Below are 28,000 nucleotides of genomic sequence, written 5' to 3'. Positions count from 1 at the left end.
CGTACTTTTGAGTGATGAATTACCACTCTTTTTGGTGATTGTGGCCCTCCATGTTCTGCTTTGTGGTGATGCTAGTGCTCTGTTTTCGTGATGAAGTGATGGAACAAATGAAGGAGAGGAGTAATGCTTCTGTGAGGAATCATACTGTTGTGCTATATTTTAACATTGAGTTTTGCTGTTTAAAATATGTGCCAGGAATGGGTCATGGTTTAATAGGACATTAGAGTAATCTACTTCATAAACACAAGAGAAATGACCACTCCAAGTTCTCCAGTGTAACACAGCACTCCCCATCCTTCATGTTCCGTAGTTATAGGTAAAAGGTAAAGGTTCCCATTGACATTTAGTCCAGTTGTGTCCAACTCTAGGGGGTGGTGCTCATCCCCGTTTCCAAGCCATAGAGCCAGCGTTTGTCTATAGACAGTTTCCGTGATCATGTGGCCATTGCAACTAGACATAGAACACTGTTACCTTCCCATTGTGGTGGTAACTATTTATCTACTCGCATTTTTACATGCTTTTGAACTGCTCAGTTGGCAGGAGCTGGAACAAGGGACAGAAGCTCACTCCGTCATGTGGATTCAATCTTACAACTGCTGGTCTTCTCACCTTGCAGCACAGAAGCTTCTGCAGTTTAAGCCGCTTGACATATCTATAGCAGGCTCTCCACTACTGATGACTGAACCTTCCAAGCATTGATAATATAGGGGTAGCCTGATGGGGACACGGTGGTGGGAACAGTGCTAGTAGCTACAGCCCCATTCTACATCACTGTTGTTAATATGATAACACTACAGGCATTGCTGTATCTGTAAAGGATAAAGAAATTAAAAAGGAATAGTTGTAGGAAATTTATAATGAAGAAGATTTATTTATTTAGTCATTTAAAATAGTTTTACCCTGCGTTTCTCTTTTAAAAAGGACCTAAGGCAGCTTACAACATTAAAAACACAATATTAAAAACTAAAAACAGTAAATTATACAAATAGTCAAAAAAGAATTAATAACATTGTATTAAAATGTTAGGTAAAAGCGTTTCTAAAACCAGATTTAGAAGCACTTCTCTTCAAATAAGTGAAATGTATGTGGGAGAGCCAAGACAGAATGCACACAATCAGTCTACAATGTTCCGTATTTTATCTGACAGCAATTCTTTTACATGGACATAATATTGTTACAAATCCATCAGCAAAACAGCATATATAACAAAGTCATGGCATGGAAACTTTGATGGAGAATATACAAGACAAGAACGTGTGACAAACCAAGTGTCACTGTAGGCAACTGTAACAGAGACAGACAAAAGTAGTGTTTTAATAATGAACCAGATCCAGTATATTGGAGAAGAGGAAATATCTTTTTTTAGACCAAGTGTTACTAGGCAGGTGCCCTTTGAATGTGTTGGATTACAACTCCCATAATCCTCAAGGAGGGAAAGACTACTTTAGAAACCACCTTCAAAACTGGCTCAGAAACAGGAGAGAGAGTGAAGAAATGGAAGGCACATGAAAGGAGCAGAAAGGATTCTCATTAGCTACATGAGAATAAAAACCACAAGATATTTGATAATTAGGAATGGATGAGAATTCTGTTTTTTCCAAAACACTTGGTAAATAGACTACAAAGAACTTGAAGTTTTAAAATAAAAGTGAAAAAAAGTATCCTTCCAAGAGGAGGACACAGACTGGTTAGGACTTGAAAGCCTGTGTTCAAATTCCTATGTGCACAACTGTGTTTCCAGTGCTGAATTACAGTTGCCACTTCCATTTTTTTCCCTTTCAAGCTCCTTAACTTTAACTTTAACCATTTCGAGGCAGGCAGGAACAATGTGATGCTCTGTATGCCAGCACAAGCTATACCTGCTATCTGGAATTGCATTGGTTTGCATAAAATGTGTGTAACTTGCCATGGCTAATTGCAGGCACAGCTATCTTCCTTGTACAACCAGGTACACGACCACACTCGTGACCAAGACATACCCCAACACCTCATCAGTTAACCACAAGGAGCTGGGGGCAAGTTGCACAAACCATACACAAACACCAGTGGGATTCTGACCATATAATTCAACCAGAGCAGGTAACGGAGCATTTCATTCACTGTGTGTTTTGATAAGAAATTACCAAATATGCTCAAACGTCTTCACAAGTGTAATGGAAAGAACATGAAATGGGGGGGGGGGGGACCTGAAAGTTGGAGAAAGAGAAACTGACAGATCTGTCTTTCCTTGCTGGTTATCCTTGAAGACACACTGGTAGTGTTCCTTCATAGAAAATTTCAGGTTGGTTCCTAAACACAGGGACATCCCAAGACATTTAATTTAATTGCCATCTTTTGGGAATGTAAAGTGGAGAGTCCAGTTGGGTGTGACAGTTAAGAGCGCTGGATTACAGCTAGGAAGATCTGAGTTCGCATCTCCATTTGGCCTTGAAACTCCATGAGTAGCCTTCAGCCAAGCATAACTTGACCTTCCTCGCAGGGCTGTTAGGAGGATAAACTGGGTAGGAGGAGAGCCATATGTGCCTCCTAAAGGGGAAAGGAACAAAATATAACAAATAAAGGAGACAGATGGCAAGTTGGGGTGGAGGGAATGTCTCTTGCTTGCTGATTTGGCCTGAGCAAATGATAATGGCCCAAGTTCCTCTTTCAGGAGGAGGAGAGGCACTTGGGGGCAGCACAATTAAAGCCTGGATGGACCCACACTCACTCAACAAGGTTTATCAGGTACCCCTCAGAGCCCTTTGCCTTAGTTGCAGGCTCATCCCCTAATCTCCAGAAGCAAGGAGTTGTTTTTGATTGTTGTTTTTTTATACTCGCTCCCAATGCCTCTGCCTCTGATACCAATCTTCTCTACAGAGCAAATGATAATGTTTTCCCCCATTCCTACCTCAAGCTGTGAAAAACCCTACCTGATTATTTCATGTGAAATGTGGGCTATACACAGAAGAGGGCTCCCCCCCCCCGGCATAGCTGTCACCAAAGGCCGTGGTGGTGTCTGAAAAGCACAGTTTCAACCCTGTTCCTTCCCTTAGCCTTTCTTCCTCCCTCCCACTACTGCTGAGAAATGAAAGGATAATAAATGAGCCACTACCTAGCAGGAAGATAAAAAGGTGGCAATTAACTAAATGTAACTAATTTTGAATTGATCCGCTGAAGTCGTTTGTAGAAGTAAAAGCTCCCCGTGTGTCTGCAGGAGCCAAAAAGGGATGATTTATCAAGCACTAAGAATAACAAGCATGTTTACAAGCTTGCTATTATGTTTTAACTGCCAATTTCTCTTCTCCAACTAAAGCAGTTTACTTTTACTATTATCTGAGCTAATTGGAGCTTTCTTTGGGATCCTGAATGCAGAGCAGCTTTCTCAGGAAATGAAATTCAGCGAGGTTCTGGCAAGACTGGCCTGAAGACATTTTCACACCTGAAATGAGAACATCAAAATGACTCATTTCTACCCCTCCCCTGGAACTGAAGCAGCATTGTACGGAAAATTTCCAAAGCTGTGTTAAGTCAGAGGGAGGGTTTCCAGGATGGGGAGAGCATGCAAGAAAGAGTCTTGTGGCACCTTAAAGATAAACCCATTTATTATGGCATGAGCTTTTGTGGACTAGGATCCACTTATCACTTTTGCATGAAATGTTATCCAGAATTTCACTGTGTGTGTGTGTCAGAGAGAGAAGGGGAGAGAAGGTTGTGAGTGGGGTTATACAAAGTAAACTGGAGGAAATAAATTCAGATTCTCACTGCAAAGTCTGCATGTCACCCCTCTCCTACAAGATGTATCTAGATTAAAACTTCCTCCTAATAGATTTAGCTGTATGTCACTGTTATCTTCCTTTCCCTTTCCACCTCTTCTTTCCTAAATTGATTTATAGCTTGGTTTCCCTTTTTCTTTTGGCATCTGCTCTTCAAATTATAAAAGCAACTACAATGGAAGCATCATACTGTTGTCATACCAATAATGCTGCCAGCAAATTCCATTATACTGATCCGTCCCTTAAGGATAATACATCCTGTGTTTTCATTTTGTTGACACCTGCCAGCCACTTCAACCAATATAAGCAGTTGCAATTGTAACGATTTCATGATGCAAAAGCTGAAGGCAGCCTTCCCCAGCCTTGTGTTCTTCTGATGAGTGAGTTGCAACTCTGACTGCTATGGTCGCTGGGGAAGAATGAGGGAGTTGAGACTTCAGTCCTACATTTGAAGTACACTGGCTGAGCAATTGCAAGACAAGGCAGAAGCTCTACTATACTGTATTGGTGTGACTTGCGTTATGCTTCATTCTACATACGTAATGTAGATGTACATATATGATGGAACAATGGTACACCTCCAGTGGTTGACAAAACAACAAAAATGAGATGGAAACACAGACTGAAGATAACTAGGGTCGGAAAGGATCAAAGTGATTGACACTATTGTCTCTTAGATCCTCTGAATTCCAATTGCTACCAAATCTGCAGGAGTGCTCCAGTTCAGATTAAGTGTGTTTCAGATGTGTCTGATTGGATATCTTCTGAATCCTTCTCAATCATTTCAGTTTAGATTTAGATTAGGGATTTCTCTGAATCTGTAGGAACAGCCCTCATAGATTGAGATATAATAACGCATCTTGAGGTGATTTCCACTAAATCAAGAAAAGTACTGTCTGGATTCCCTGTGCCAACACATGAAAAAAAGAATCAGCCCAAATTATAACACTCATGTTAAGAATGCTTGAGGGGAGCCAGAAGTAGGATTATGCACAGAGAAACTCTGAGCTGAATTCAGATACTAAGAACAAACTTGCAGGCTGAGCATATATCCAGATTATTGAAATACTGTACTGTAATAACAATCTTGCATGCTTTGTAACACGGGGGATTATTGCAAGGGAGCCTTTAGGGACCTAAAAGGATTTTGTCCTTTCCCACTGACCTATTCCTAAAGTTCTTTTTCCCGCTTCGGGCTTGCCTCTCCTCTCTTCCAATTTGCTTCATTTTCTGTTGTTTTGTTAGCTTCTCTTTTCTTCTGACCATGCAGGCAGCATGGATGGTCTGTCTCCCACATGGTTGAGATTAGAGATGGGCACGAACCCTGATGTGGAGGTTCGTGCCAGTTTATAAGCTGGAGCATGCACCTTTCTTCCTCTTCAGCTGTTCAGCCAGCCACCGACAAGATCACAGGCTTGGCTGATTCCCCACTCAGACAAGAAGGAGGAGGAGGAACAGGTAAGCCCATGTGCCTGCTGAGGACTGGCTGAACAGTTGAAAAGAAGAAGCCAATGAGTGCTCTGGCCAATGAGTGGGGCATTGGCCAGGGAGGCAAGGGAAGGGAACATGCGGTGCCTATGGTGCTGTATTTACAAACTAGCACAAACCTCCAAACTGAGATTCGTGCCCATCTCTAGTAGAGATTCATCTTTCCTCGTTTTTCTTTTTATCTTTCTTACTGTGATTACTGATCACAACTGCAAGTAAAGAAAGCTCTTTTTTTCTACTTTAAATGCTTCTAGAGTGATTTGAAACATAAAGTACTAGTCCTTGTGAGAAAGGGTGGTGGTATTGAAACCGAGCTGATTTTTCCATGTTTCTTACTCTGCTAACTAAAAGGGAAATTCAATGTCAAAATGAGTTACATCAATATGAACCAGAAACCTTTATATGATATCACTAATTCTCAGTCCATCTTACAATGCTATACCTTCTTAAAAGTTTAATGTGCTTTATTGTTAATATTCTTGTTGTAAAATCTATATAGAAACTATTTCTCCTCTGTAGAAAGACCTACACACTTCAGATTTAGGGGGTTAATTATGTTCTTTAGATTAATGGTAGAAAGGTAGAAGTGCTCCTCCTACTCAGTATTCCTATAAATTATAAATAACATTCAATTTGTTAGAACTCCATGGAGAAGACAGTGCCCTTAATCTTCAAATGGATTTCAAGCTTGAGTTTTCATTAATCAGAAGGTGGGGTTGGGTGTTCTTTCCAAAGTATTTCATATTTTAGCAAGAAATAGCAAAGGTGACAGCTAGTCTTAGGTGGGAAATAAAAATAAAATCCTGCTGAGAAAACCCACAGAAAAAGCCTGCAGATCTCTCGAGAGAATTTTCCGTAATGTAATAATATTCTATGTCAAGAAGAGCCTTAAGCCAGTCGCTCACATCTCATTATTTTAGAAGAGAGGCTGCCTATAGTGGTTATACTCTGGGGTTCAAATAGGAGGGTGAGGCAGAGTTCTACTTTGGTTTTCTGATACAGAGCTAAATGCTGTGAGCTAATATATTCTGATTTAATAATCTGTACAGCATGGGTCATAGCTAGAGTCAGACAGACATTCATGTTCATACTGTAAACTCATCATCAATCTTGGCTTCCTCTCACTGACACTGAAGACAAAAGAATGAAGATAAGCACTGAGTGAAATTAAGGTTGCTAAAAGTAAGGGGACTGGATAAGAGGGAGAGGACTTTAGGAAGAATGGAAGGTCAGGGAGCACCATTAAAGGATACATCCCTGAGGTCTTGCAATCTTAAATATGTCACACCCAACACAGGGACTGGGGTTGTTTCTAGTACACAGGAAGGTGCCTTATACTGTTCAGACCCAGAACGTGGGATACTATGTTTGAAAATTGTGTTGACTGTTAGAAACTGGTATATTAACTTGTTGCTGTTAATGTTAAAAACAAACAATATTTAAATCATTCAACTGGCATTATTTCCATGCTAATTAAAATCATTAGTTTTGAAATAAGCAGTGTGTTTTACAGAGAAGGTTATGTGGGTCTTTAGCATTCACACACACACACACACACCATGACACATTTGTTATTAGCTCTTTAAAAAAAAAGGTCCCTTTGTTGCTTTATAATCGCTTTCCCCAATCTGGCACGTTTTTTCAGGTGGACTACACATCCCGTAATACAATTACGGTTTGGGGATGGAAGGATACAGCATGCCTGAAAACAAGTTGGGGAGAACTGTTGGTTGTAAAACATAGGATCTGTCCCTTCCATCTCGTGAAAGAGGCGTCTTTCTCAAGTTATACTTCAAAACCACACCTCCAACGTCACCAGCATATTTCCTAACTTACATCTAAGAAAGATGGCTGGCAAATCCATCTGCCATGAACTTTTAGGATCTAAATTCTCTGCACTAATGACAAGACACTAGTGCAGGCCTGATGAAGTGGGCCCTGAGCCACAAAAGGTAACAGATTGTATGATTTTTGTTAGTAGTCTATAATGGCATCACCTACTCCTGTATTTGTATTAGCTTCCAGTTCCCAATGGAGAATTTAGTTTGAAAAAATGCTTTTATAAATATGCATTTGGATCTTAAGTGGAAAATGAAGCATCTGGAGTACAGCAACTTTCTTAACAACCAACCAGGCCTTCTATTACTTATACTGATATCCCTGCTTGAGCCTCCTTCCTATCATTTCCTTTGCAATGCTCTGTGGTTTGTAACTCTTCACCCCTCTTTTTCTTTCTTGTTTCATGTTAACTCTACCAGAAAAACATGTTTAGAATGTGCAGTTCCGTGGACATGATAAAACCAACACAAATAATTTATGTTGAATTGGTAAGTCTGTACTTTTCTGTTCACATGAAGAACCCGCTACTGATCCATATTTCATAGAAATGTACATTTTTAATGAAATAAAGAAAAAAAACCCACTTCAAAATGGAGTGAAATTAGATAGGTTGTATTTTTCTTTTTACAAGAAATCTCTTGCAGTTCCTGACTCTAAACTAACAGCACATTTTCCCATTTCTTTTCACAGAAATGATTTTTCTGTGGAACCACTAAATATTCCCACGTGTATTAAGTCAAAAGAGCTAGCATTCCTCTTGTCATGGGTCTGTAGCTGATGTTCTCCTGGCTTGATGAGCCCAGAAATGTCAGTCATTTCCCACCTAGGTTTTGCTTCTAGATGTCTATATCTGACATGCATTCAAAGTAATTTCTAGTGGTATGGAATCTGGAAGTGATACAACATGTAATTAATTTAGGGTGCAGTTACATGTTGAAATACTCCTGGGTTTGCATAGGGTTTAGCATGCTTGAAATCGATTTAAAAATATTTGTTTTCACGACATACAGCTAAGTGAACATTTTATTTTATTTTATTTTAGGTCAGGAAGAATGGCTGTTTGGTTCAGAGAGTGAGTTTTTATAATCTCTCTCTCTCTCTCTCTCTCTCTCTCTCCTAGAGGCTAATTTATTTTAACTAGACCATAAACATGATTTATTTTGCATTGTTTTTGTTTGCCTGCCCACCTATGTTGAAGTAAATTGTATCTATGGGCTTTGTCAAATATTGGATGCCAGGATCACATGTTTCAGGCTGCAGCGTAATCTTGCAATCCTATATCTCTCGTATTTTTAAAATCTACAACACTGATCTAGCCAGTTTGAAAAAGGTTAAACAAATATTAAAACTCAACCACAGCAGAAGAAAATGGCTTATGCCCTTGCCACTCACATCACCTCAACACAGGAAATGAATTGGTGGTGGTGGCAACAAGTGACTGTGAGAGGAAACCAGCACAAATGTGGGCAGGCACAGGCCAAAACCCTTAAAGTAATTCCAGGATGATATGCCAGTGTCCAAAGCGTCTCCCCGTAGCTATGGCAGCCTGGGATTTTATTCTAGTTTTTTGGTGCAGACATTTCACTGTAAGAATGCATAACCTTAGAAGAGCAAAACACCAGAAGACTGGGTTCCGCTGTGCTGACTTTAAAATGATTTTAATAACCCGTGCAGTCCCCTCAACCGATATAGCATACATCTTACACCCAGATTAAAAACTGTCCTGAGATGATGCACACACCAACCCCCAAACCACATGACTTTAAAGTGACTTCAAAACCCCCAATCCAGCTCCTGATTTATTTCAATAGAATAATCATGTCACAAACTCAGTTGTTTGCCTCTTAGTTAGAAAACACTTGAAGGGGTGGAAAAAAACAGTAATAGAGAACAGCTCTGTTAGGCAATGCTAACAAAGCAGTTTTATGCATATGATATCCAGCACTCTCTCTGTGTTCTTTCTGAATCAATACAAGCTATACACATACCAAACCAATATATGGATGCCATGAAGGTCCAGCAACCTGAAGCTGAATCTTAATAAAAATGGAGGTGTTTGGGGTGCAAGGACAGCCCACCATTTGCCTCAGACAGGCAGTTCCTTGAGGTGGCAAGGCCCTGGCTGCCTCCACCTCCTTTTTCCTGCCTTTTTGGTTAGCAAGGGATCACATTGTCTCCTCCTCCTTTACATATCTGTGGATGCTGAAGACAGCCCAGTACCCACCTAGTCCATAGACCTATTACAGCTGGGTTTTGAGTTAGTGTGTGTGTCCTATTGGGAAAAAAATAATCATTTTAAACTGTGTTGTATATTGGTGGAGGAGGCTACATGGGCTTTTAGAATCATTACTGTTGAGGCTTTGTCCTGTGCTCCCCTCACCCTCCCTCATGTTGGCTGCCTCTCACAGCCAGTAGCCACTGCTGCTGTACTGTTACTTTTAGTATTTTTTTTTTTAAAATGCAATCTGGCATAGCGCTAGTTTGGTGTGATAGAAAGAAAAAATGAAACAGATCAGACCAGCTTTCCCTGCAGCCTGATGCATGTGCATAGAGACAGACAAGCACAAACACACATACAGGGGGTGGAGAAGGAAAGGGAGCAATGGAACCGGCAGCAGGGGCTGGCAAGAGGGAAGGAACACTAGTGAATAGTAAAGAGAAACTGACCAGAGAAATCGACTTTTCTCTGCTGGGTCTCTTTTCAGATTAGACTGTAAAGTTTTCCCGCAGCCCAAAACCCATGATCCTGGCATCCATTACTTGACAAACCTCACAGACACAGTTTACACTAACAGAGGCTGTCACATATGCCAAAACAATTCCAAATAAATTGATTTCACAAGCAATTTAAAATAAACAACCCTCTTGTGGCTAAGTAAAATATCTCACTTTTCAACTAAACAATGTGCTTCCTGGGCAAATATATATATATATATATATATATATATATATATATATATATATATATATATATATATATATATATATATATATATATATATATATATATATATATATTCCAAATAAATTGATTTCACAAGCAATTTAAAATAAACAACCCTCTTGTGGCTAAGTAAAATATCTCACTTTTCAACTAAACAATGTGCTTCCTGGGCAAATATATATATATATATATATATATATATATATATATATATATATATATATATATATATATATATATATATATATATATATATATATATATATATATATATATATATATATATATATATTTGCCCAGGAAGCACATTGTTTAGTTGAAAAGTGAGATATTTTCCCTGTCTGTTGTCTGGTCAGAATCTTAAAAACTGACATACTAAACCAAATTCAAAAACAGCCTTTTCCCCCTTGTGTAACTGACTGCTTAAACAATACTAGTACTTACAGTAAGCTTAAAGATTTATCTATCCTTTCTGAACACATAAAGTTCCATGGAGAGTGGAAAACAGAGATTCCAGGGGAGCAGTCTTTTTATTGTCAATTCTGGAAATAGTTTTAGATGCTGGATCAGGTGGTAAAGGAAATCAATGTAGTCAAACTGCGTAACTTTAAATTTGTCTTGTGTACCACATAGTGCTTCAGCCCCATGTGGTACAGTGTAGGTTTTATTGCTGAACAGCTAAATGAGGTATCCACAAAGTTACAACCAAAAGTAGGGGTTGTTGCTCTGGAACAATACACATTCCAACATTCCATAATGGAGTGATTCTTTGAATAAGCAAAAAAAAAGCACATACAAAAATGTGCACCTCTTGAGGTTACAGCTTTCAATTTACTGTGAATATTCATGTTGTCTAAGAGGGAGAACAAAAATATCTAACCTTCCAGCTCTAGTAAGTCTATGAGACACCCATGAGCAAAAATACCATTGCATCTCCTGATGAGACCAATTTCATTGTGTTCAACTCGCCTTCTCCATTTTTGTCCCAGGATATCCTGCAGTCTATAAAGACTTAAAATCAAGCCCTGCCTCCTTGTCCTAACCCATTCCCACCTACTTTTTAACATCTTGCCTGATGAAGAGTAATCTTGAAAGCATCCACATTTTCCATATCTTTTTTGTTGTTGTTGTTAGCTAAATAGATATATCAGCCCACATTGGAATTTTTTTTTTTTTTTTTTTTTTTTTTTTTTTGTTCACGGCTATCCATCTTTATTTTTCCCAGATGATGTCTAGATCAGTGGCTCTTAACCTTTGTTACTCGGATGCTTTTGAACTGCAACTCCCAGAAACCCCAGTCAGGACAGCTGGTGGTGAAGGCTTCTGGGAGTTGCAGTCCAAAACTCCCGAGTAACCCAAGGTTAAGAACCAGTGCTCTAGATAATTCCACATGGTTCAGACAACCAAGGAGCCAGATACAAATGCAGAGCTAAACTCTTTTTAAAGATGGGGGTAGAGATGCTGCTATCTGTTAATTATGGGGTATGGGGAAGGAGAATCAGGGGAAAGGCAAGAAAAAATGAGGGAGTATGAACAGCAGGAATGATGAAAAGGGGAAGGGGGAAGTACGGAAGGAAAGAGGGGAAGGGATCAAAATTGGGTATGTTGCAGGAATGGGGTGTTGGACTGAAACACTGTGGTTTAATCTAGGAAAGCAGTCTTATGGCTGCAAAATCCTCATCTGCAAATGTTTCATATGTACATGTGTGCATGCACATGTACAATGTATATTTTCAGAATGACAATAACAGAACCTGTTCCACCTTGGAAAGCTACCCCCTTTTCAGTCTGCATGCAGAAGGGCAGGGAAATTATCCTCCTCCTGCAACCCTCTTCTTCTTTCTGGATGACAGCCAGGTTTGCTTATGCCCTTCCCAGAACAGACATATTATTCAGAATGAAGAAGCCCTCTCTGTGAATCTAAGTGGCTTTTTGTTTACCAGCTCTTTTATAGCTAATTCAAGAGGATGTTATCACTGCTAGGCTCTGAACAGAGAATGTGAAGAGAATTATATACCACATTACAACAATATATTTTTTTCCAGAAAGGTATCTGCCTGTCTGATTTTTGCGTTTTGAAAAAGGAAGGTTGCAATGTCACCGGCAAAGCAATGAGGGTGGTACATGAGCTGTAGCTGCCTTTGGCAAACCCCTCCAGAGGAGAGGGAGAGAAAAAAATACCTCCTTTCATAACAGTTGCCCAAATACGCAGCCAGCCATCTCCTTATGTAGAGATACTGTATTCATATTTTGATTCCCCAACAGCTTCTCCCCCCCCCCCTTTTCCTCATGGCAGCCAAAGGCAGGCCTTACTGTATTAGAAAAAAAAAAAAGGCCGGCGTTTCAGTGCTTTTAAAAAGAGAGAGAGAAATTGTGGACGCTTCCGTAAGGGGAAAAAAAAGACGAATGGCAGGAGCCGTCCCAAGGGGCAGCGGACGGGCGCCGTTCTGTGAGGAGGAAACATGTTGGTGTATAAACTTTTTAATTGGCCAAACCAAGGCCAGATCAAACTTTCCGAACATGGTGGGTCTTATGAGGGACGGGCCCAGCGGCCTCGCCATGTGCGTCGCCGGAAGAGCGGCGCGGAGCCGAGAGCGGGAGCTGCCTCGGCCCTGGTTTGCGCGGTGAACGCCGCCACTGTCGCGGGCGAGGCAGAACTCTCCCTTGCCAGGTCTCCCGCCCGGCCATTAGCCTCGTCTTCGTGGAATTGTTTTCCTACAGCGCCCTCTCTTGGAGGGAGAGCCGCGCCAAGAAGGTGCTCGCTGTTCTCGGCTCTACTGTATAGCCCCTCAGAGCCTCATCAAAAGTATTGGATTTGAAATCGAGGCTTTAACTGCATTGGGCGGGATTCAAGGTAGATCGATTCGGCCCAGCGTTTCCTGCCGCCAAGCTGGCCTTTTTCAACCGGTAGCTGGGCAGAGGGAGTCCCAGGCGCTTCAAGCCCGCACAGCCACCATCAGGCTCGTTGCTGCCAGGCCTAGCTAGGGAAAAAAAAAAGAGAGAGAGAGAGCCTTTTTAAAAAAAAAAGAAATGTGAAAAGACTGTTTAGATAATTTACTTCCTCTCCCAACAGTTTGTGGGTGAAATTAGGGACACCCTGGCTGCGTGTTTGTAACATCTATCCTCAATGATCATCCAAGTGTGTGACATTGCTGACTTTACCAGGAGGCAGAAAAATGAGCCTCAGGCTCTGGATACCACAAGAAATGAGCAAATTGTTAGTTATTTTTAATCTCTTAATATATTTCCCTTTTTTTCAGTCAGGAAGGGAGGAGGTGCCTTGTGTACCAGCATAACCTGGCTGGTTTTAATGAGCGTATACCTCAGTTCAGGTCAGTGTAGGTGTGGAAAAGTCCCAGGCTGATCTTGTGAAACAGTAATGTATCATCCATAAATAAATACATATACTGTATAACTAGTAGAGGAATTAAGCAGGCCAAGCAAAAAAAAAAAGAGTAATCTTAACAACTCTGTTCTTTTCCAGGGGCCATCTGGCTACAGACCTGGTAGCGCCATCCCAAGCCGCTTGAGGTAATACAGTCTGATTAAATCAAATTATTATTTATTTATTTTTAGTAAAGAAGGCGGCACATAAAAATAGAGTGAGAATGCCAGAAAGGATTGTCAGGCCCAGAGGTAATTGGAATTGACATCTAAACAGTATGCAGTTACTCGGTTTAAAAAACTTTGCTGGAGTAGCTCGTGTTTCATACTTTGGCGTCAGTTGTGTCTCAATTAATTTGAGTCATAGGAAGTAACAATGCAGGCCAGCAGCTGAACCAGTTATTTACAGCATGCTGCAAAAGATCTCTGGTGCAGGGGAACTGAAATTTACAGTAGGTGAGTCACAGGCCTTTTCCTGTAAAATGCAGATTTACTGTACAGACCTCTTTCAAAGGCCGTAACAAACTTACTGACTTAGGGCCAAAACTGCATACTGTATGATGTAATTTAAAGGTTGTTAGCTTACTATTGAGTATGGCACATGAAAGATATTCCATTCACCAGCTAATGAATCACACATGTTAGTTAATGTCTCCTGTAATTACAGTTTTCAGTATTATGCAAGACATACAGAAAATATCCTCCGTAGGGACTTAATCCTACTGCTGAGTTTTCTTTTCCACTGCCAGGGAATTTTGTGGTAGGTTAAATTCTCTATTGATCTCGCACTTATAGGGCTGAATCCAATTGTTTGTACCAACTATAGATTCATTGAATCAATGGGATCTACACACCTATCAGCTTAGTAAGCACCATTAATTCAGTGGGTTTACTTTAACAGATGGAGTTATCCCATTCTGCTCAAATCTGTCTTTTAAAAAATTCAAAACTTCTGGAACCATCTGTTCAGTTTTCATTCCTCCTCTCTCCACCTTCTCCAAGCCCAAAGACTTACAATCTAGTTACTGAACTCAGCAGCAGAAATGCTACGTTATCATTCTGTGTTTGTCTAGTAACACAGTATTGGTCTAAGGCTGAAACTGTATACTTATTTAACCGAGTGTCCGGTTGACATCAGCTAGACTTACTTCTGAGTAGACTCAATAATAACTGCTTATTTTTATCATTTGTAATTATTTATATAGATCACTTGTGTATATTACCAAGGCCCTGAAACTGATGCATAATGATGCATGATCCTATAGATTCCAATAATGTAGGTCCCAAACGAGGCCACTGAGACTGTTGTCAATGATGTTCAGACCATTCTAAACAATACTTTACTCTCCCGGGGTTTGGATGGTCCGTCTGTACTGGCCTGCAGATAGCGCACACTCACACCCATCTTAAACAATTACTGTACTGATATACAACATACAACACAACCTGGAGATGGAGACAGAAATGAGAGTCTATTACAAATATAGATGCCAGTTGCATCCCCTATACTGGCAGCACCATCCAAAGTCACTTATGGTGCTCAAAGTGGTTATTGTCAACAAAAAGAATTACAGAAAGGGATAGAAGGGAGAGACAGAGGAAGTAGACCACAAATTCCAGTGTACCACCTTGTTATCTATCGTCTGGAGCTTCACCTACTCACGATTCCCCACCCCCATTAGTGATGTGTAAAGGTACAGAGGTATAATGGGAAGCTGAAATTCAATAGTAAGCCACTACTAGAGTAAGCCCATTGAATCAGTGGGGATTTTGTGAGTCAATTCCTTTATTATGTTTTGTGCTGTCAAGTTGGAACTGATGTATAGCAACCTCAATAGGGCTTTCAAGGTAAGTGAGATATTTAAAGAATGAGTTTACCACTTCCACATCCCCATTGAGCTTCCACAGCAGATCAGGGATCTGAACCCAGACATCCTGATTCCTAGTCCATCACTCTATCCACTACACCACACTGGGTATCCTTTGTAAATTCTGTTAATTCAGTGAGCCTGCTCTCATGATTTCAGGCCACGTGTCTGAGGAAGTGCATCTTGAGCCACAAAAGCTGAAATGGAAATAAATGTATTATTCCTTAAGACACCACAATATTTTCCTCTCCTATTTTTGGCCAGCAGTACCTCCTGAGTTGGGCCTAGGGGAGCACAGGCAGTAGCTTCTAGCAGGACCCACATTGTCAAAGCTGCTGTGTACAGTAATGCATAAAGAAACCACCCACATATGTGGTAAGGGACCACCTGCCAAATGAATGGTAACCAAATGATAAGCACCTCTTACTTTCAGCCCTTCTAGAAATTCATGGAATTTTAGGGTAGAAAATACATTATGAAAAGAATTGTTTTTAAAAAAATAGAAGCTTGATATCTGGTTGAACCATGACAGACACAGAACTGATTGGCTCAGAAATTTTGATGATCAAACTTTTTTTAAAATGTAATGGCAGCTATGACTGGATAGCTCTGAATTAGGGCAGAAACAGAGGTTGATAGTGTGATTCCCCATTGTGCCTTTTTGGAGAAGAGCCAGCCTTGAATATCCTTGGGCAAGCTGCATAGTCTCAGAGTGGCCCCAAAAGAAGGAAATGGTAAACCATTTTGAAAAAACACAACCTACAAACAGTATTCAGACCCACCACAAAAATACAACAAATGTTATGGTCAGCAAAGGACAAAAGGGACCCCCTCACCACTGCAGGAGTATACGAGATACCTTGCAGTTGTGGACAGGTATATATTGGAACCACAAAATGCAGCATTACACCAGAATCAAAGAACATGAGAGACACTGCAGACTAAAGCAACCGGAAAAATCAGCAGTAGCCGAACGTGCCCTAAAACAAGCTGGACATGAAATTCTATTTCAAAATACTGAAGTACTGGACAACACCAGCAATCGTTATGTTAGACTGCACAGGGAAGTCATTGAAATCCATGAACACCAGCAAAGCTTCAACAAAAAAGAGGAAAGTCTAAAACTTAATAAGGCCTGGCTCCCAGCACTGAAAAATATAGTGCTTCCTCCCCCCCCCCCCCCGACATCGGAGCAAGCCCTTTGAAACCTCCGAATGCAAAAAGGCAGAGAGAAAGGGTGGGAAATTCAAATTTCCAGCCCTTTCTCCCTGCCTTTTTGCAGGGAGCCATTTACGAATGGCTCCGTTCGCAAAAAATGGCATTGACTTGCGAACGGATCCTCAACCTCGTTCATAGGTCGAGCTCCGTTCGCAAGTCGATGCCAATTTATGCCAACAGAACTGTTCTCAAATTGAAAAGTTTGTATCTAGGGATGTTTGTAAGTTGAGGGTTGACTGTAAGCCTTATTTAGGCGTTATTCAACATATTTAAAGGGAATATACCTCGCCTCATCCCACCATCATCACATTCTTCATATTCCATATTCTCTCTGAAGAGGAGATGTTTCTTGCTTGCGTGTGGACTCTATATATGAGCAAGAATAACAGAATCAGAACTGGAGCTGGAAAGGACTGCTGGGGTCATCAAATCCAACTTTTTGATGAACTAGGAGGTCCACAGCAAAAGCATTCCTTCCAGGTGGCCTCTAGCTTGGGTTTAAATGAAGGAGAGTCCACCACCTTCCAAGGTAGTCCATTCAAGTGACAAACAGCTCTTACTGTCTCACAAAGATCTTCATGATTTAGATTTCCCCGAATTTTGTGCTCTGGATTTTCTAACCCAGAGTTTTTGCTCGCCTGTACAGCCTGCATGTGAGAGGACTCTCTCCTTTTCAGATCCAGCACAGAAACCATAAAGAAAATGATGATGGAGTGGGTGGGGTTGAGCATTCCCCTCTAAGTGTGTTCACAGTGCCAGGTCACATAACATTTGAAGAGGGCTATAGAATCTGTATTGGGAAGTGATTATAGCCCAATCTTCTCCAGGCCCATGCTTTTTACCTTTGTAGATGCAGAGACTATATTACCTTGTGGAGGTTTTTGGACAGTTCACAGGCATCCCACTTAGGCATGAAATAGATAAACATTGGCTATCCTTTCATGAGATCCTGCATCTTTCTCCTCCTCCATGTAATAGTACAGCCCTCTCAAGAATCCCTTGCAAAACTGGAATAGACCAGTCTTATTCTCTGTATATTATACATGTATTCTCTGTATATTATACATGTCATAGCAACATGATGTTTATTCTAATTTTACAGAATGAAGTTGAAAATGTGATATGGAGCCCGATACCTGCTGGTTTGCTAATAATTTGGGTCAAACTGCACGTTAAGGCAGAAGCTTGTTTTCCCCTCTCACAGCGTTATACAGTAGGACCCTCTTACTGGTAGAATCAGTGTCCACTGAGTCACTTATCCATAGTCTGAAAATATTAAAAATATTAAAAGAAAAATCCCCAATATATATATTTCTAATGATTAGGTTACCAGAACTAGATACTAGAGGGACCCAGAGACCATAATATGTATAGTGTTCACTAGAGAAATATATTTTGAGAATGCCATTATCAGAACTAGCATTCACTATTATAAAGCATTTGCTATAATAGGCGTTTTTCAGCATCCTTGGGGGGTCATGGAACTGATCCTCCATGGATACTGTACCTCCAGGCAGCACCAGTATTTCAGTGCTTTGTGCCTGAGACAGACATGCAAATGAAGCCATGCTATCTTGACGAATCAAAACAAGAGCAGGCTAATTTGCTGAATGGAGAGCGAAGTGAGCTTCTGTTAGAACAAACATACACTCTGTCTCTTAAGGGTGCACTGTTTCTAAATACAGAATTGTGTCTCTTGTTTAGTGGAGCCCTCATTCACTCTACCTGCTTGACATTCTGATCCTGTGTTTGCTTATCTTTCTATTGTTTTTCCACGGATCTTTCTGAACTACTTGGAGTCAGGGCACATATTTTTGGAATAATAATAATCATGTCCTGTCAAGGCAATTCTGACTTAAGGCAACCGTTTTCAGGTTTTCGTAGGTAGGCAGTACTCAGAAGTGGTATGCTACTACCTTCTTTTGGGGACATCCTGGGAGTGTGCAGCTTGCCCAAGGCCACACAGAAGGCGCTGTTGGGAATTGAACTCCCAACCTCTGGCTCTGCAGACAGGTGCTTAAACCACTGAGCTATCTAGCCAGCTATTTTTGGAATAGTAAAATGCAAATAGATTGCTTGCTTGCTTGCTCGCTCACTCGCTTGCTTGCTTGCTTTATGGGAGGTGTACAGTCTTTGTACTATCTACTGCCAGATAGCTCACTGGTTTTGGCATCTGGCTGCAGAGCCAGACGTCGGGGGTTGTTCCTCACTGTGCCTCTCTGACAAGGGCTGGACCATAAGATCCATAGGGTCCCTTCCAGCTCTACAGTTCTAAGAGTATAATGCCTCAGGCAATCCTAAACATCCATAGCAATGGTGAATTAACTTGGGAAAGTTCCTCTTTTTTTACAAAAGTACCTCAATTTGCCCAACCTGCATGGGAATTGTAGGTCCTAGTAGGAACTTTTCCAAGCAATTGACAGCTGACATATTAACAGATTTATGATCTGACAGACATGTTCCCGAGCATAAAGGTAAAGGTTCCCCTTGACAATTTTTGTCCAGTCGTGTTCGACTCTAGGGGCCGGTGCTCATCCCCGTTTCCAAGCCATAGAGCCAGCATTTGTCTGAAGACAGTCTTCTGTGGTCACATGGCCAGTGCGACTTAGACACGGAACGCTGTTACCTTCCCACCGAGGTGGTACCTATTTATCTACTTGCATTTACATGCTTTCGAACCGCTAGGTTGGCGGGAGCTGGGACAAGCGACAGGAGCTCACTCCGTCGTGTGGATTCGATCTTACGACTGCTTGGTCTTCTGACCCTGCAGCACAGGCTTCTGCAGTTTAACCCACAGTGCCACCACGTCCCTTCCTCCCCAGTATCAACATACCCTTTAATTTTCAGACCTGCTAGGTGGGGCTCTGTCTCTCTCTTGTGTAACTTCACCCCAGCATGCATGCGCACCTCTGCTGCCGCCACCCCACTCAGGGTTCTATCACAACCAGAACCAAACGCAGTAATGCGCAGAGGAGGAAGAGAGCTGCACAGAGGGAGGCAGACTCATGCTCATGCGTGCCCAGGTTAGAGGAAACCTTGCCCCGCATACAATATGTCAAGGAGCTGCCATTTGCCACTACTCTCTCCTGTATGTACAACATGTACACACACAGGACAGCTGCTTCAAATGTACTAATGGTGCATGAAATGAACGCATGTAGGTACCATTCTGCTTGCTTACAGTACACTCCTATACATGTTCACTTGGAAGAAAGTTTCACAGTATTTCAGGGATTTACTCCCATATGATTGCTGCCTTCGTGTGATGTCATGCTGGATAATCAGATGCTGTTTAAAGCTGTGGGACTTACTTCCAGGCATTTTTAGAATCAAGAAATCACTGTCATGCACTATACAACTGTTGCTCTCTCTCATCTTTTATTTGGATTTGAGATGTGCTGTCTTGCCTCTCTGACCAGCAGGGGGCACTGTGTTATTTGTTTTGTTAATAGGCACAGCTCATTTCAGTTCTGCAACTCTTGGCATTGTGTCTGGGAAGAGAACTGTGTGTATTTTACTTCTGTCGAACTGATGGATGATATTTGATGAGGTTTGGTCACAACTGCCGCACGTACTCCTCATGCCTCCTACAAGTGATATATAGGGAGGCTTGTATAGCTGTGTTTTCAAATTTGTTCTCGTATCAGAGGAAAGAGAGCATTCTGACAAGGTAATGAACGGCCCTGAAAGCTGTTCTCACAAACCTGAAGTCTGCTGTGTGCTTTTGTTATGAGCGTCTCTACTATAGCAACTCCATATTAAGAAAATTGCATTCATCAGCAACATTTAAATAGATTGTGTTGTGGGTCCCAAATTTCCTTTTATATAAGCAAACAACATATTTCTCATTTCTGAGACTCCACAAGCTGTACGTTTGTATCAACATTGGAAACGTACTTTGGGCCATTGATATGCCATAGACCAGTGATGGTGAACCTTTTTGAGCCCAAGTGCCCAAACGGCAACGCAAAACCAAATTATTTCTTTCAAAGTGCCAACACTGTAATTAAATCTGAATACTGAGGGTTTAGTTTAGAAAAAAACAACTCATACAGTTGTCTGAACTAATCAACACCTTTTGTCTTCAAAGAAAAACCTAATAACAGAACTTTCAATGATACAAACACCTTTTTATTGAAAAATAACCATTAACTCTAGTAAATGGAAAAAAATATTCAAGCAACACATTGTACACATCGCCTGAAGCCAGGTAATTTAGACAAACTTTTAAAATAATTATGGACATGTATTTTTTTATGAGAGATAGTCAACTTGGCATGCTTTTGCACAATTAATGTGATTTTTGATGTTGTATTCATGCTGATAATTTGTCAAACCTTGGCTCATACGCTGTTAGTTTGAGAGCAACACATGCAGCGCTCATGTCATTTGTCAGTCTGTTTCTGGTATCAGATCTGATATAATTCAAAGCTGAAAATAGCTGCTCACAAGTATAAGATGACCCAAACAAAGTAAGAAGAGCAGTCCCAAGTGCTTTCATTGACTTAAAATTATTAGGCAGAGGATTCCACAGTTTAAGGATTTCATTTTTAGAAGTACCAACTGTTCTGTCCTTTGTCATCCCTTCACACTCTGTCTTCTCCAGTGCTTGCATGCAGGTCATGGCATTTATTTTTACAGATAGAGTTTTCTTGAAATTCCAATAGCTCCATTTCCAGACTTCCAAAATCTAACCACTGTAAGCAGGAAAGACCATTTTCTTCAAATTTGGCTTTATCTGGAGAAGTAAGAAAATACAGAGTTGTCTCCATCTTACGGAACTGTAAAAATGTGTTCCTAAAATTCTCCTTTGCAGCTGCTACAATGCTAGAAAATTCCTTGCAGATTTCCTGATGGCTTGTAGGACTGTCCATAAATGTTGCAGAATTTTCCAAATGCATTTTTAGATTTGCAAAATATTTCAGCTACCCACTTTCAAGGTCTCTCAAACACCTGCAGTTTTCTCTCAAATGTTCTGATGTCACAAAACATCCTTTCTGTTGTTTTCCCTAAACGTTGCAGTGAAGTGTGCTGTAAAGTCTGTAAAAAACATGAGGTTGGTAAGCCAGGCCATATCAGTGAGCTGTGGATATTCTTGCTCCTTTTCAGTCATAAACAGCCTAATTTCATCCAAGCAGGTTACAAATCTCTCCAGGACTTGTCCTCTGCTCAGACACTGGACATTATTGTACATAAGTAAAGTATTATACTGTGCCTGAATCTCATTGAAAAGTGCTTGAAACTGTTGAAAATTAAGAGCACAAGCCATGAGGTAATTCACCATTTTTGTGACATCTCTGAGGATATAGTCTAATTTTTTGCTGCTTTCCCTGGCACAAAGAGCTTCTTGATGTATAATACGAGAGGGTGCTGATAAGTATTGAGCCTTTCCCAGAAAAAAAAATTGAGCTAGGAAGCAATAACTGCCACACTATTCTACATATTCCCCCAGGATGTCAATGCACTTGCGACATCTGTCCTGCAGCTTCTTAAGTCCCTGCAAATAAAATTCTTCCGACTGCTGGTGTAACCACTCATTTGCAGCATTAGTTGCCTCCAGTACACTCCCAAATCATTGTCCCTTTAGGTGTTTTTTGAGTTTGGAGAACAGATAATAGAAGGAGCCAGGCTGGGAGAATAGGGTGGATGGGGCATCACTTGAAAGCCTAAGGAGCTCAGTTTTGCCATTGTTTCACCTGCAGTGTGTGACGAGGCATTGTCAGCAAAGCACAGTAATATTTTGCACTGATGGTTGAACCCTGTTGGAGTCCACCAGAAGAACTCCCTTATCCGAAAAAACTGTTGCCTTTTGCTTCTGCACCTATTTTTGCACTCGGAACTTCTTTGGCCTGGGGGAACCACTATGCCTCCATTCCTTAGACTGTTCCTTTGTCTCAGGATCATAACAAATCTGACTCATTTCTTGCAAAATCTTCCAAAACAGCCACCGATGACTCCACACGTTTCCTCTTTTGTTTGGTTGTCAAAAGTTTGGGGATCCACTTTGCTGCCAGCTTTCTCATTTCCAAGTCATTGTAGATAGTGGCACCAACTCTCTCACGTGATATTCTCAGATATATAGCAATACTTCTGGCTGATATTTGGCGGTCCTCCATGATCATGTCATGGATGGCTTTCACATTTGCAGTCACAGAGACAGAAACAGACCTTCCACTGGGTTTCTCGCTTTCAACACCAGAATGGCCAGTTTTAAAATTGACAACCCAACGTTTAACTGTTGCATATGAAGGGCCAATGTCACCCATAGTTTGTGACATTTCATCATGGATCTGCATTGCACCTTTCCCTTGGAGAAACAGGAATTTGATTATGTCCTATGCTCTTCCATATTGAACTTTTCTGGCGGTGCTGCCATGTTCACTTTGGACCTGAACAGGAAAGATGTTAAAATCATAGGTCATTGTTACGGTAGCTTGGAAGCCACCTGTCCGTCATTGCTGTAGAGGCATGTCATCTGCCAATAGCGTGACGGAAGTTGTTTATTTTTGCACCATTGAATACAGGCATATTGGCCAATATACCCTGCAATTTATAGGTTCCTAGCTGATTTTTTTTTTCTGGGAAAGGCTCAATACTCGTACAATGAAACTGAATGACCGGATGTTTTGCTTCTTTAACAAAGAACTGTATGAAACCAGATGTTACCCCCACCATGCAAGGTGCCCCGTCACCAGTAACTTGAAACCACTTTTTCTGCTCTTGTGTCTTGTGACAAACGTGCCTCCATCACAGCATTGTAAGTATCTCTCCCTTGTGTTCTTCCAGGCAAAGACAACAGTTTCACCAGCTCTTCTCTCCTGATGTCATTTACACATTTTGTCTGTCTGACTCTTTATTGATTCCTCCAACTGACAGCAGTTTTAGAAAAAAAGTCAAGTGCAGAATACTACACTGAATTAAATGTACCCTATTTATAAAGCTTATTAAGTACATTGAAACCCTGGATTTGTTTCCTCCAAAGTAAACCATCCTCAGAAAAGCAGCTATATATAGGAGTGCAGACTTTTAATACACATTTTGTACACTACATAAAGTGTATACACACATTTCACTTATTTGAAACACAGCATTGGAAAAGAGTTTTACAGATAGCATGACTTTTCAGAGAGATAAGTAAAGCAAATTAAGTGTGGAATCTCACTAGAAGCTAAAATAACCAAACAAAGGATATTGTACTACAGTGGAATCATGAGAAAACAAGCTCACTGGAAAAGGCAGCAATGCAGGAAAAAGTGCAGTGCAGTAGGAAAAGAGGAAGAATGCACATAAGATGGATTGACTCAATAAAGAAAGCCACAGTCTTTGTAAGACTTTTTTTTTTTTTATGTTGCAGTCAAAGCAGGACCAGGAGCAGAGAGACAGGGATTCAGATTTGGGGAGTAAACTATGATACTCTTGCCTGCTTTGGGGATGAGAAATAGAGAAACGCAATTGCTACACACTTCAGTCATCTAGTCTCAGGTGTGTCGGTTGTCATTTACTAGGTGTTTGCTGTTAGCGAGACTCTTCTAAATATTCTGGTTCTGCCCAGTACAAATTCAGCGTCTAAACAGAATCTTGAAGTACTTGCTCTTCTCAGCAGAAACTGCAGAGTTAAATGCAGTGGAGATTAAATTTGGAAGGTTTTATTTATTTATTTATTTATTTATTTATTTCATTTCTATCCCACCTATCTGGTCATGTTCGACCACTCTAGGCGGCTAGGCGGTTCCTTTTTTCATGGTTTTATGAAAGAGTCAAGTCTCTCTCTTTTTCTGCCTCTCTCGTTTTCTCTCTCTCTCACACACACACACACACACCGTAAATTTTCAACAATCAGTTGCTTTACTTCAGTATGTCAGTTTCCTCTCACTACATTTAAACAAGCTTGATGAAACCACCCGGTCCCTCTCTCGCACCTTCCTTCCCACCTTAATTGGAGCCTTCTCTCTTTGCAGTCATGTCCTTTTTTCATGGTTTTATGAAAATTAGTGTCTCTTACACATACACCCTCCCTCTCTCCCTAAATTTTCTACAATTTTACACTTAAACAAGAGAGGGATGTTTGATGACTCCACCCAGCCCTCTCTTGCAATCTTCCTTCCCACCTTAATTGAAGCTTTCCCTCCTGCTTGCAGTCACATCCGGTGGAAGTAGTAATTCACAAGCCAGATTGACTGCCCCAGGCTGTTCTACTGCAGAAAACAATAAAGTAGCCTTATCTCTGATCTGTAAAAGAACTGATTTACAAGTGCTGCAACCAAGGAAGGTAGCAGGGATAGGTGGCTTTCAATTGTGCACTTTGAGGTTTGGCAGAGGGTGGGGGTATAGCGCCCTGCTTGCGTGCCCAGGGAGAGGTCTCCCTGGGCACGCGTGCCGTACGTTTGCTATCACTGCCATAGACAGTTCATACCGGGAGCAGACGTTTGCCTGTTTTGCCAGGCAGGATTCTACCTTCTTCATGAATGCAATTCACCAATGTTGTCATATCACAAATTAGCTATTCCAAGTGATGGGACTAAACCCAAATGCCTACCAACAGAATTTGCTTTCCTCCCATTCCACCTGAAGTTTTCCAGGTTGCTTCAATGAAACAGTTTCCAAGCTGCACAGCATAAATTTTGGGGATGCATAGAGGACGCCAGCAGACAGGCTTTATTGTATGCTTGGGGAGGGGACTTTTCCCTTCTTTTCCCTTTGTTAGATTTTATTGATCCAGCAGCAGAATTCCATGGGAGATCTGATCCATAATCCCTATCATGGCCATGCTACCAAATAAAGAAATTTCTGCTACAGTTTGTAAGATAACCCCACGTCTCTTCTGCCAGTTTCACTCTGTAATCCTGATTCAGCTGTGGGAGATATATGGGGATGGAGTTGTTTTACTCATGGTTGTTCTCTCCTAAATGCTTGCAAGTAATCGGTCCAACAGCTAGTGAGGTCTTTAGGAGCAGAAATGGTCAGGCTTAGGGGCTACTGTTGGTATTTTCCAGAGTTAGTAAAGCCTTTGATGTTGTGGATCATGAGAAGCTCTGAATTCTTCTGAAAGAAATGGGTGTGCCTCAGCACTTGAATGTATTGTGGACAAAAACATGCTGTTAGGACAGAATATAGAGATACAGAATAGTTTCCTAAAGTTAAAAGTGCCAGACAGGTGTGCCTTCTCTCCCCTTCTTTGTTCAATATGTATGCAGAACATATCATATGGAAAGTCAGAAGAGATTCAAATGAAGGAGGAGTGAAAGTTGGTAGAAGGAACATCAATAATAATTTAAAATACAGTGATAAATGCCTTGCGCCACTAAAAACTCACAAAACGAAAGCATTCTGCGATGTCCTAGGCATTTTGCAAGACGGTTTTTCCTATGGCCATGCTTCACAAGATGATTATTTTTGTCTTGCAGTGATGCTTGCAAGACAAAAAAAATGGCATTCGTCTTGCGAGGTGTTTCATAGGAATGCATTAAAGGCAATTTCAATGCATTCCTATGGGAAACCGCGCTTCGCAAGACGATCATTTTAACAATATGAAGGGACTCGCAGAATGAATTGTTTTCATCTTGCAAGGCTCCACTGTATGCAGATGACACCATCTTACTGATGAAAAGCAGCAATGATTTGAAAAAATATCTGACAAAAGTGAAAGAAGAAAGTGCTAAAGAAGGACTGCAGTTGAATGTGAAGACAAATATCATGATTACAGACAAACTATACAACTTTAATATTGTTAATGAAGAAATTGAAATTGTTAAAGATTTTGTATATCTCGGTTCAATCATCAATCGAAATGGAGACCACAAAGAAATCAGAAGGTGGCTGCAATTCAAAAGGGCAGCAATGAAGGAATTAGAAAATATTGTCAAGTGTAAGGATATGTCACTGGAAACCAAGACCAAGATAATCTACACTATTATATTCCCAGTTGTTGTGTACGAGTGTGAAATCTGGAGTGTGAAGATAGCTAAAAAAAATTAAAAAATACAGTGGTGCCTCACAAGACGATGTTAATCCGTTCCATAGAAATCGCCGTCTTGCGAAAACATCGTCTTGCGAAACCAAATTTCCCATAGGAATGCATTGAAAATTAATGCGTTCCTAGGGGAAATTTTTTTAAAGAAAAGGAACTTAAGGGTTAGGGAGCTGGGGAAGCACCATGGGAGGAATGGCGGAGGGTCCCCTCCCCGCAATCACAAGCTTTGGAGGTCCCCCCACTAGTTCCCGCCTCTTCCTCCAGCCTTCGGCAAGCCTCGGAAGGGAAAAGGAGGGGGAAAAGAGCATTTTTCCCTTCCGAGGGTTGCCGAAGGCTGGAGGAAGAGGCGGGAACTTTAAAACTGCTTTCAGTCAAGCCTCTCCAAAAGCCGATCGCTGCGCAGGGGGACCTGCGCGAGTCCTCCCATGCTGCAAGGTAAGCCCCGGGGGACCCCCAAAGCCAGGGAGTGCGGTTTCGGGGCACCCCCGCCAGGGTTCTGATGGCTTCTCCTGCACCATCAGAGCCCTGGCGGGGGTGCCCCGAAACCACCCACACCCGCTTTAGAGCACTTTGCAGGCTTTTCCTGACTGTGCAGGAAAAGCCTCTGAAGTGCTCCGGCGGGTGATCATGGTGCGAAAAAGCCCCATTGGAAGAATCATTTTGCGATGGGTAAAATGCACGCAAAAAAACCATCGTAAAGCGATTTCATCGTAAAACGGGGCAACCGTCTAGCGAGGCACCACTGCATTCACATGAAATATGGAGCTGGAAGAGCACGTTAGAGTTACCTTGGACTGTCAGAAAGACAAATGGGTTCTAGATCAAATTAAGGCTGAACTTTCTCTGGAGGCAAAAGTAATAAAACTGAGATTTTCATACTTTGGGCACATAATGAAAAAGCAAGAGTTTCTGGGGAAAAACAGTAATGATAGGAAAAGTTGAAGACGGCATGAAAAGAGGAAGACCGAATACAGGTTGGATAGACTCTGTAAAGAAACCCATAGGCTTGAGTTTGCCGGAGCTGAGTAGGGCTGTTGAAGACAGGACATTTTAGAAATATTCATTCATAGGATTGCTTTAAGTCAGAGGTGACTTGATGACATGTAACAACAAGCTAGTTTGAGCAAAAATCATGGTAGACCATGAGAAATGTACGTGTCATCTTCCAACTATTTCAAAATATCAGGTTTTCCCTCTGTTTCTTTGCCATTTTGGCTTGAGCCACATCTTAAATACTTTGAGACAACTCCATCCTCAGACCTCTAGTTTTGTATACACCAGGCCTTCCTTCTGTTTCTCTTCTTCCCCTATCCCTCCTTCCCTTGCCCCACAAACCTCACTATTCAGACACACAGATTGCTGTATTCCATTTTATTTCATTGCCCCCTGGGATCAGTGCCTGCTCAGGAGTCATCGGCTCATTGAACTGGTGGCATCCTGTACGTGTGCAGATGTTCCTGTTGGGACAATTTGCATGAAAATAAGACTCCCAAATGTCACACTGAAAAATAATGCAAAAGACTTCATTCAAAGCCAC

At 41.2% G+C, this 28,000-nt stretch overlaps 1 protein-coding gene across 2 annotated transcripts in view; it reads left to right on the top strand.

The window, feature by feature from the left end:
* Positions 1-12,734: 12,734 nt before the first annotated feature.
* SLC5A7 (solute carrier family 5 member 7) overlaps positions 12,735-28,000 on the top strand; it is a 56,059-nt gene continuing 40,793 nt past the window's right edge. The window contains exons 1-2 of one of the 2 annotated variants that reach the window (XM_072994539.2): positions 12,735-12,877; positions 13,508-13,554. The gene's annotated coding sequence lies outside the window, so the exon portion shown is untranslated. Of the gene's footprint in view, positions 13,241-13,507; positions 13,555-28,000 lie in introns of both variants that reach the window. The other variant, XM_020784044.3, reaches the window with a different exon arrangement.

The sequence above is a fragment of the Pogona vitticeps genome, chromosome 3, assembly GCF_051106095.1.
Source record: "Pogona vitticeps strain Pit_001003342236 chromosome 3, PviZW2.1, whole genome shotgun sequence".
Taxonomy (NCBI): Eukaryota; Metazoa; Chordata; class Lepidosauria; order Squamata; family Agamidae; genus Pogona; species Pogona vitticeps.
This window is presented reverse-complemented; position numbering and strand designations above follow the sequence as displayed.